Source organism: Mustela lutreola, chromosome 12, assembly GCF_030435805.1.
Source record: "Mustela lutreola isolate mMusLut2 chromosome 12, mMusLut2.pri, whole genome shotgun sequence".
In the NCBI taxonomy this organism is placed as follows: Eukaryota; Metazoa; Chordata; class Mammalia; order Carnivora; family Mustelidae; genus Mustela; species Mustela lutreola.
In genome coordinates, this window is record NC_081301.1 from 99,824,921 (window position 1) to 99,834,301 (window position 9,381).

Below are 9,381 nucleotides of genomic sequence, written 5' to 3' on the forward strand. Positions count from 1 at the left end.
TGAGCAGAGGAGAGGCTGTGCAAACTAAGGTTTAACACAGGACACCTACGAAGTTGGAGAACTTACATTGGCTTTTTTGACTTTCACTTCATAAGAGCCATGTAAAATAGGCATGTTTTGAAAATGTTTCCTTTACTTATTTATTAGAGAGAGTGAGTGGGGGTGCGTTTGCACGACTGCGGGGAGGGGTGGAGGGGGATGGAGAGGGAGAGGGCGTCTCAAGCGGACGCCGCATGGAGCACGGAGCCTGACGCAGGGCTCGATCGCAGGACCCTGAGGTCAGGACCTGAGCCCGAATCAAGACTTGGATGTTTCACTGAGGAGCTGCCCAGCCCAACTCCCAGTGCTAACTGTTTCCAACAATGTGCAGAGACGGGACGGATTTCTACCCGCAGTGTGGTTTGGTTGTGAGAAATGATGGCACCACACACACACACACACACACACACACCCCAGAGGGTAGGAAAGGGTCATACTCACATACGAGACTTTCCAGGGAAAGCAAGGAAGACTTCCCAAGCTGGTGCTCCTGTCGGTAAAAGGGGGACATTATGAAGGAAAGGTACATTGGCAACAATTTTACTTTTTGGGTTCTGGTTAGCTTCAGAAGTGTGTTATTTATATTATTTTTGGATGACTATTTTAATGCTCACTAAATACCCTTTGTTAACAAACCCATCCACATGAGTAGAACTAAATCAAAGTCAGGCCGATGCATGAACCAGTGAGCCCTGGGGTTCAAGGAGAGCACCAAGCATCCGTTTCAACCAGGGAAAATCTAAATTGGTCTCGGTGCTTAACATTCTCTTTTTTTTCTTAATTATTATTATTATTTTTTAAATTTCTTCTCAGTGTTCCAGAATTCAGTACTTAAGATTCTTTTAATAAAAAGGAAGCTCAGTGTCTAAGGGGCCTCCGCAGTTGTGAGCAGCACCCCGAGCTGGACCGGAGTCCGGAGGCCTCAGGCAGGCTCTGCAGGACTCCTCCCCGTCCCAGAGGCCTGGCAGGTACCCGGCCTCTCCCCTGCAAAGCCCTTCCCAGTGTTGCACCGTATGTATACATTTTCTGATGATTACTTTTATTTTAGAGAATACTGGGCACAGCTTAACACCTCCTGTTTACGATCCATTTACCTGTCATGATCCTGGTACTGTGACACCCAGCAGGTTCTCTGGGAGCTCCCGGCAGCTGTCAGGATCCCCCAATCCCACGGGAGGATGGGGGCACCGTGCCAAATGAACAGCAGTGGGACAGTCTTACAGAGGGCCAAGCCACGGTGGAGTACTGAGGGCATGCTTTTTATTTACAGCTCTCGCCCAGTTCCTTCTAAAGGACAGAGAAGAATGAATTAACCCCAGGAATCCACAAAGATGGGGATGGGGAGGCAGACGCCTCCTGAGAAGTAAATTGCCTTTCAGTTTCTAGATTTGGTGGATTGTTATTTGGTCCAATATAAACAACACCATGAGAATAGCTTTTGTTCTTGTGATTACACCGCGGCCGCCTGGCCCCCTTGGTGGGGGACGTCAGTGACTGCATGCACGCGCGGTAATTCCCTCCGCCTCCTGAAGTGAACACAAGCTCCAAGTAAATCACGCTTCCTTTTTGTTTGCTTCTGTTAATAGGTCAGTGGGAAAGAAAATTACTCTCTAATGACTTTTGAACTAAAAGTAATGAGTAAATAAAATAAATAATAATTGATTATGGAGCCATTGTGTGCTCAGACTTTCTGCACAGGTATCTGAAAAGTCATAATGAGACTTAAAATGCCTTTATTTGCTTATTTCAACAGATGTCAATTTACACTTTGGAAAACACTTACTATACTCAGAGTATGGGAGATATAATCACCAACACCAAGAATAGTTTTGGAATTTTCCCAGAATAATTTATGGAAACATTAAGTCGTGCTTCTGCTGCCCATGCTTCCCCTCCTCTCTCATTTTATTCTGGTAACCCAGCTCCGTCAGACATCACCTGGAGCCCCACACTGGCCGCCGCACAGGAGAAGCCCCAGGCCTCCTGTCTTCAGGAGCAACTCTAGTGTCTGAGGGCGAGGGTAGAGGGGAACCATCGGGGCAAGGGACAGCGGCAGCCAAGGAGGTGACGAGATCTCAGAAGGAATGTGCTGTGTGCACCTGCAGAGAGGCACAAGGATGGGCTTCCTGGAACTCAGCAAGGGGTGGGGGCAGCAGGAGCCCTGGTGTGGCACTGGAGCTGGAAGGGACAGACAGGACAAGTAGGATGGGTTTCATCCTCTCCCGAGCTGGAGCCTGGAATCTCATCCAGGTTCGTTTATAGGGGGAAAAAGACCCATAAAATCCTATAACATTTCCTGCACCCTGAGCTTTGGAAGTCGAAGCCAACACCTGTGCCCCAGCCTGTGATACTTTCACTACTTCAGTGCGTCCTGCTTCCCTGTCCTTGGCTTTGCTCACCTCCGCCAGCTTCCTGCGTGTCACCACCTCGGAATTGGGATCCCCAGTGCATGGAGCACCATTTCCAACACCCCCTCATTCAATATTCCAAGTGTCAGCTACATTTTCTACCCTTCCAGCTCAACTACTTCAGTGTCTCTGCATCAAGGTCATCTGTGTCCCTGGGAAGCCAGACCCCACATTTTGGGACTGGTTTCCAACAGTTCTTTCCTCCTTGTTTAGATGAGTCTCTGCCATCGATGGGCACTAGGCTCCCTTCCTGGCGTGCGCCCCCCCCCCCCCCCAGTTTAGATCCCTTCTGCTTCCCCGTATCTGCCTCCCCGCCGGACCGAGCCCCACCTAGCACCAATGCAGACCTTCCTGTGAACAAAACAGGAGGAGCGAATCTAGGCACTGAGCTCACCAGACTCTCCCAAAGTGTTTGGTCCTCACCAGCCACATTCCAGCGTGCTGGGATCCCAGCACACTTTCCAGCAGGCGTCTTGCTCCATGTCTGTGACAGCTCCCCGCCAACGAGCCCCCCGCTCCCCCTCCACTGGTGGCTTTACCTCCTACTTCATTAAGAAAATAGAAGCACTTGGCAGATTCTCTCTCCCCAGGTCCTCCTCTTACTGGCAACTGCCCACATCATCTGCCAACCCTTTGAAGGATAAAGTTCCCCTCTGCCTTCCTGCTCCTGCTCTGGCCCCTTGCTTGTCCTGCTCTGGGTCCCTTGTCCCCTCACCGCATCATGACCTCCTGTCTTCAATCACTTGTACTCTGTCTGGAATCACCAGAAGTCCTCTCTAAACCAGCTTATCCCCGACACAATATAGTCATGTTCTGGAATCTTCTAAAATATCCATTGTAAAACCACCCATTTCCACACTTCTACTTTCTGAATTCCCTTTCTTTTCCTCGGAAGAGTGTTTTCAAAATCATCATCCATGTTTGCTGCGTCCACTCTCTCCAGTCCTGGGTGCTCCCGCCACCTTTCTCAGATCTGGCTTGTGTCCCAGTGCTCCTACAAAGTCACGGCCGCCCATGGCCTCCATATTGCCAAGCTCAAGGGACATGTCCCTGCCTCGTCACACTCAGCCTGTGTACGGGAACACACCCAGCTAAACACTCTGACCTTCTGAAAATGTTCGCCTATTGTGCGGGGAAGCCAAGATAAAACCAGCCAAAGGAGGACAAGCTTTTATCCAGAGCCCGTGCCAGCGAGGGAGTCAGCCCCCATCGCTTGGGTCTGGCAGAGACTTAAAGGCAGATGGGCGTGTGGGAGAACTTTCTTGTCGAGCAAAAGGAAGTTTTAGGGTAGCCCTGAGCAGAAGCCGCTGGGGGCGGCTAACGAGCAGGTGCACATCCCGGGGGGTGGGGGTTGGGGAGCATGGATGGCTTTCTCTGGCTGGTCCTAAGGTGGACGTGGGACCAAAAGTCAGGAAAGCTGCCAGTTACCAGCCAGCTCTTGGCTGTTTCAGCTTCACCGTTATGGAAGTTATTATCGGGCTTCCTGCATTACTCACAGAGTTACGGGTCTGCCTTACAGCGGGCAGCCTTACAGGGCCAGGTAGAGAGAAGGGGCTGGCTTCCTCGGCAGGTCACAGAGGTTTGGAGTCAGTGCTTTTTGTCTATGGTCTGGCCATGGGCCATTTGGATATTTGGTCTCAGTGTCTTCAAGAGTCCTGTGTGCTCCCACCTGCCTTCCCCAGCTGCCCTTCTCCGTGGTCTCTCCTGCCCTCCTGTAAATAGTGAGATCTCACGGGAGGAGGCCTTTGAACTCCGTCGAGACCCCTCTCTTGGGGGCCTTACAATCCCGTAAAATTTCACCTGAGTTTGAGAGGTTGGCGTCCTGTAAGTGTGTTCTCTGAGGTTCCAGGATTTATTCCTGCAGCCTCTCCCTGGAGCTGCAGACCCAGATGTGCCCCTGCCTGCCACACCTGCCTGAATGGGAAACACCCCAGATTACAGAGTCATTTGTCAAACTCGGACCGCGAGCTGCCTCTTTTGGTTCTCAGTTCTCCAGGTTGTCTGTGACCTTTGGGATTTTCATGATTTATGAACGATGAGTGATTTTGGAAGCGATTCAAGCAGATGAAAGACAATGCCAAATCATCCTGGTGTGTCTGAGAAGTGGGAGACGCTCCTGCCCGCTTCCCTCGGTGCCTCCTTAGGGACACACAGCTGCAACTCCTGCCTCGGGTTCTGGTGGCTCCTGGGTGTTACGGGGTGATGCTTGCCCAGATGGCAGCGGGTGTGGCCTGGGGTGAGGCTGGGAGGGAAGCTGAGGTTGCCTTGAAATCAGGGAAACCACTGTTTTCTTTCTGTGGATCTTTAAACAAGAGGACCTTTAGAGAGATAGAGAGTACAGGCAGGCAGAGTGGCAGACAGAGGCAGAGGGAGAAGTAGGCTCCCTGCGGAGCAAGGAGCCTGATGTGGGACTCAATCCCAGGACGCTGGGATCGTGACCCGAGCCAAAGGCAGCCGCTTAACCAACTGAGCCACCCAGGCATCCCTCAGGAGGACCTTTAGAAATGCTCCTTGAATTAAAATCACAAAGTGATACCATTTTTGAGGGAATCCCATTTAAATAGAGCTTCAGACTCTCCCAACTTTTTTTTTTTTTTAGTAAAAATAAGTCTTTTGAGTCATCATACCTAAGCAATGACTGTCACGCTTTTGGGGGCACAGAAAAGAACCAGGCTCTTTGTTCTTTGACACACTGCTTCCTCAGCTGGCTTTCTCCCCATGTCAATTTTGACTTCCCTAATTTTAATCGAATGCTAAAAGCCCAGCTAAAATTTCGCAGCCCTTGAAAGACTTTAAGTCATGTGTTTCTCCCTAGTTATGCCTTAATTTAAGCTGGTTTGTGCCTCTGCAATGTTTACGAACACTATCTTCTATGTTCTGGTAGAGGTCTGTCAACTCCATTGCACTGTGGCCTTCTTGAGGACCGGTGGGATGCTTTAGTGATCTTTGGATGAATTTCAACCCTTGTTCTGGTTCAAAATACTAAGTAGAATGCATCCTTTGACTTGAATAACACTGAATCTTTGTTTATTTAAAGTTCGTCTTCCCGGGTCTACAGGTGCTAGGTTGTGGAGGGACACAATATTGTTTGGAAGTAAAAAAATTAGCGAATGCACTTAGGAAATCAGTCTCCTCCTAGCTTTCCCTCCCAGTTGCAAATATCTCCATTTCAGGTATTTGATCCACTCTTTTTGACGGTATCCAGCAGTCAGCGCAGTTGCAATGAACTTGCTTGCAAGGGAAAGAGCCCTTTTACAGAAGATGCTGGGACTTGGAGGAGTACAGCTCTGGGGAGGGAGCGATGCAGAGGTGTGCAAGCAGCCTCCCCAGGACCAGAGGGAAGGCAAGATTGTTCTCTTCTGGGAAAACAGTGGGAAGAGCCAGGGCGGGGAGGTGGAGCTGAGGGACAGTGTCCCAGCATTCAGGAAAGATGGAGATTTAGGCTCTAACTTTCTAGCTCACATCTCCACTTCACACGAGAGCTCATTATCAGACCTGCACACAGAGTGCTGGGCTTTAACTACCCTAGGAGAAACAGGAGTCTGAAATTACAATGGCATACAACAAATATGGATCTAAGAGTTTTTAACAGAGAAGCATAACAAATATGCTAGGTGTTGTAAAATCCTCGCTCTTAGGAACCCAGACGAAAACAAGGAATAGGTTGCAGAGCTCCTGCTTGAAAGTAACTAGTGTTCTCCTGTGTGTGCATCCATGCAGGTGACCCTCCCTTCATGCACCCATGGTTTATTGACTGGCTCATGCAGTATGATTCACTCTGGCTCTTTGTTAAAGTACAATTTTCAAAAATTAAACCCATGACTCTCATGCAAATATAAAATGAGTATATGTCAGAGATTTAATTAGCTCATTAATAAGAGAACCGGCATGATGGTAATGCTGGTTGGAGAGAGTAGGATGGAATGGAAGCCTTTTCAGGAGCTGGAAGAAAGAATTCTTCCATAAGATCATTAATTTTACGTAAAAAACTACCTAAGCTTCTGTAGTGAAAACCAGCTAAAATCCTAAACTTTGGGGGTTATTTTTTTTTTTTTTTTCTCAGACAGGAATCATTTGTATCCACTGGACAAAGTTCCTTTGGATTGCTGCTGGACAAGAATTGTTTCTCTACAAGTGAGGACCGAGGCTTCCAGAGTTCTAACACAGCACTGGCAATATTAAACAGCAAGACAAACAAAGAAGCAAAAGTGCACACCTGGAGAGTCAGATAACCCTCAGGCAGACCTGGTGATCAAGTTTTAGCTTGACCCTGACAAAGAGCAATCTGAAATCTTTTAGCTTCTCCCCAGGTGTTTGGATAGTTTTTCTTAATGCCAATTTACAAGGGGTTTTCTCTTGCTCATCTGACCCACAAGTATCTGGGGACTACGTGTTCCTGGGGAGGGGGTTCCCAGATGTATTCTCCAGCTGCCCCACTGTAACAGTGAATCTTGAAACTGTTCACATGATTTAAAAATAAAAAAGCCAGACTAAGTAGGGTGTGACCCTGAGTGAGGGCAGAAGCTTCTCTCAGAAAGCTTGGTATTGGTGAAATGTCACAGGCTCCCGGGAGCTGCATCATTGGAGAGAGTGAAACATTGGCTGACACGAGGCAGTGCAGCGCTTTCTGTCTTCTGACAATCCTGAGGCCCATATTAACACCATACCCGAAATCCATAGGGACATTGTGCTTTCTCAAGGGTCTGCCATGTGTGCTGAGCTGCCATCATGCTTAAAACATGAATTTAATGGCTTTACTTTGAACATGTTTAAAGGGAAGTATGGAAATAGTTTTTAATTTTAAATTTTTTAAATTTTTTAAATTTTTTTTTTTTAAAAAATTATTTATTTGGGGCATCTGGGTGGCTCAGTGGGTTAATCCTCTGCCTTCGGCTCAGGTCATGATCTCAAGGTCCTGGGATCGAGTCCCACATCGGGCTCTCTGCTCAGTGGGGAGCCTGCTTCCTCCTCTCTCTCTACCTGCCTTTCTGCCTACTTGTGATCTCTCTCTCTGTGTGTCAAATAAATAAAAATCTTTAAAAAAATTTATTGACTTGATAGACGGAGATCACAAGTAGGCAGAGAAGCAGGCAGAGAGAGAGGAGGAAGCAGACTCCCCGCTGAGCAGAGAGCCCAATGTGGGGCTTGATCCCAGGATCCTGGGATCATGACCTGAGCTGAAGGCAGAGGCTTTAACCCACTGAGCCACCCAGGCACCCCAGAAATAGTTTTTAAAATAATACCTGTATATAGGACTCAGGTTGCAGAAAGCAGATGACGTTCCCAGACACTGTAGCTCTCCCAGGTATCCTAAAAGGCAGAGGCAAGACAAATACGAAGGGACGGTGCTCAGGATAGAAGACCACTGCGACCAATGTGATGATCTGATCAACTCCAAGGTTATTCTTATCTCACCACTGAAACACGTTTTCTCCTTTATCACCAATGTTACAGAAGAAAGCCTTTTCCTCCACCCTCTTAGGCTCTGTCCTGGGAGGAGTGCAAATTAAACTAACGATCTACAGATTAATGGGAGATAAGATTTACAATTTTTATTAATCTTTTATTATGTATGAGAATCCACAAAAAGGGAGTGAAACTCAAAGAAACAGTTAGACACGGGGGCTTATATCTATTTTTAACAAAGGAAAGGAGGTTTGGGCTTTGAGGGATGATACATGGTAGGTAAGTGCCTAGGAAATGGATGAGAGAAATATATCTTGGTAAGAAATATATCTTGGTAAGAAATATATCTTGGTTATCTTGGTAAGAGTTATCTTGGTAAGGTTTACTTATGGACACATCTCAGCACAGACCCTCTCTTCTGCCTGGTACAGAAGCAGATACACTCTCTCAAGGGAAGGTACAACTCTGATTTTAGGCTGCCTCTGTTGATTTTCAACTGCCTTTAGCTCAGAATAGTCTTGAGGTTAACGAGGCATATTTTGGGGGGTGGCATATCCTGATCCCCTTCCCTAATATTTCAGCTCCTTCCAACACATGGAGAAGGAAGGATCTGTTTTCTGCCCTATGACAGGAAGCACCGGTTTTGCTCCCATTGTCAGGAATCCTTTCTGAGTGTTTATTAGTGAAGTTACATTATGTTAATTCCACCACGTGTCCACAAGGAGGATAGGTTGCTGGATGCTGTCATTCTCAAGATTGAATTCCAGTGGGCTTCCTGTTTTCATTTTAGTGCTAGAATTCTACAAACTTTGTGCTTAGTGTGGTGGTTTGTTTTTCTAAGTGTAAGACACACTCCACAGCCACTTTTCCATCAGCTCCCTGGGCTGGGTTGCTCAGGAGCCACGGGACAGGCTGCTCCTTCTCTACGCCACTGTTGAGCTCCAGGTCTTCTCTCTCCTTTTATGCGATTGGTGTGTGTGGCGGCGGAGCAGCATAGCACACAAAAAATAAGTGGGGTGTGTGACCTGGGGTCTTGAAATGTTTCTTAGGAGATTGATTTGTTTTGTTTTGTTTTCCCACAGCACAGAGGACATCTTGGAACATCTCATTGAAGAAGTACCATCTGACCATGTGCCTTTGGGAATTCCAACAGTAAGAATCATAATGCTCGTTGGCTAATATTTTTACATTCTTTTGTTTTGTTTTGTTTTGTTTTTTGGTAGGAATGTATTTCTTTCTAAGCAACTTCAGTAAGGTATCATTGAAATGAACTAACCTGAATGTTTTGAAGTGTATGATTTGACAAGTTTTGATATCTATCTATCTATAGATAGATATATATCTATCTCATCATTTTCACAGTCCAGAAAATAAGCATATAACTATCTCCCCAAAGATATTTCTTGCTCCTTTATAAACATTTATGCTCCCTGTCCTTGCCATGCTCATCAGCAGACCAGCACTGATCTACGTTCTGCCGCTGTAGTTTGGTTTGTGTTGCATGGAGAATTTGACATCTAATGTCTAT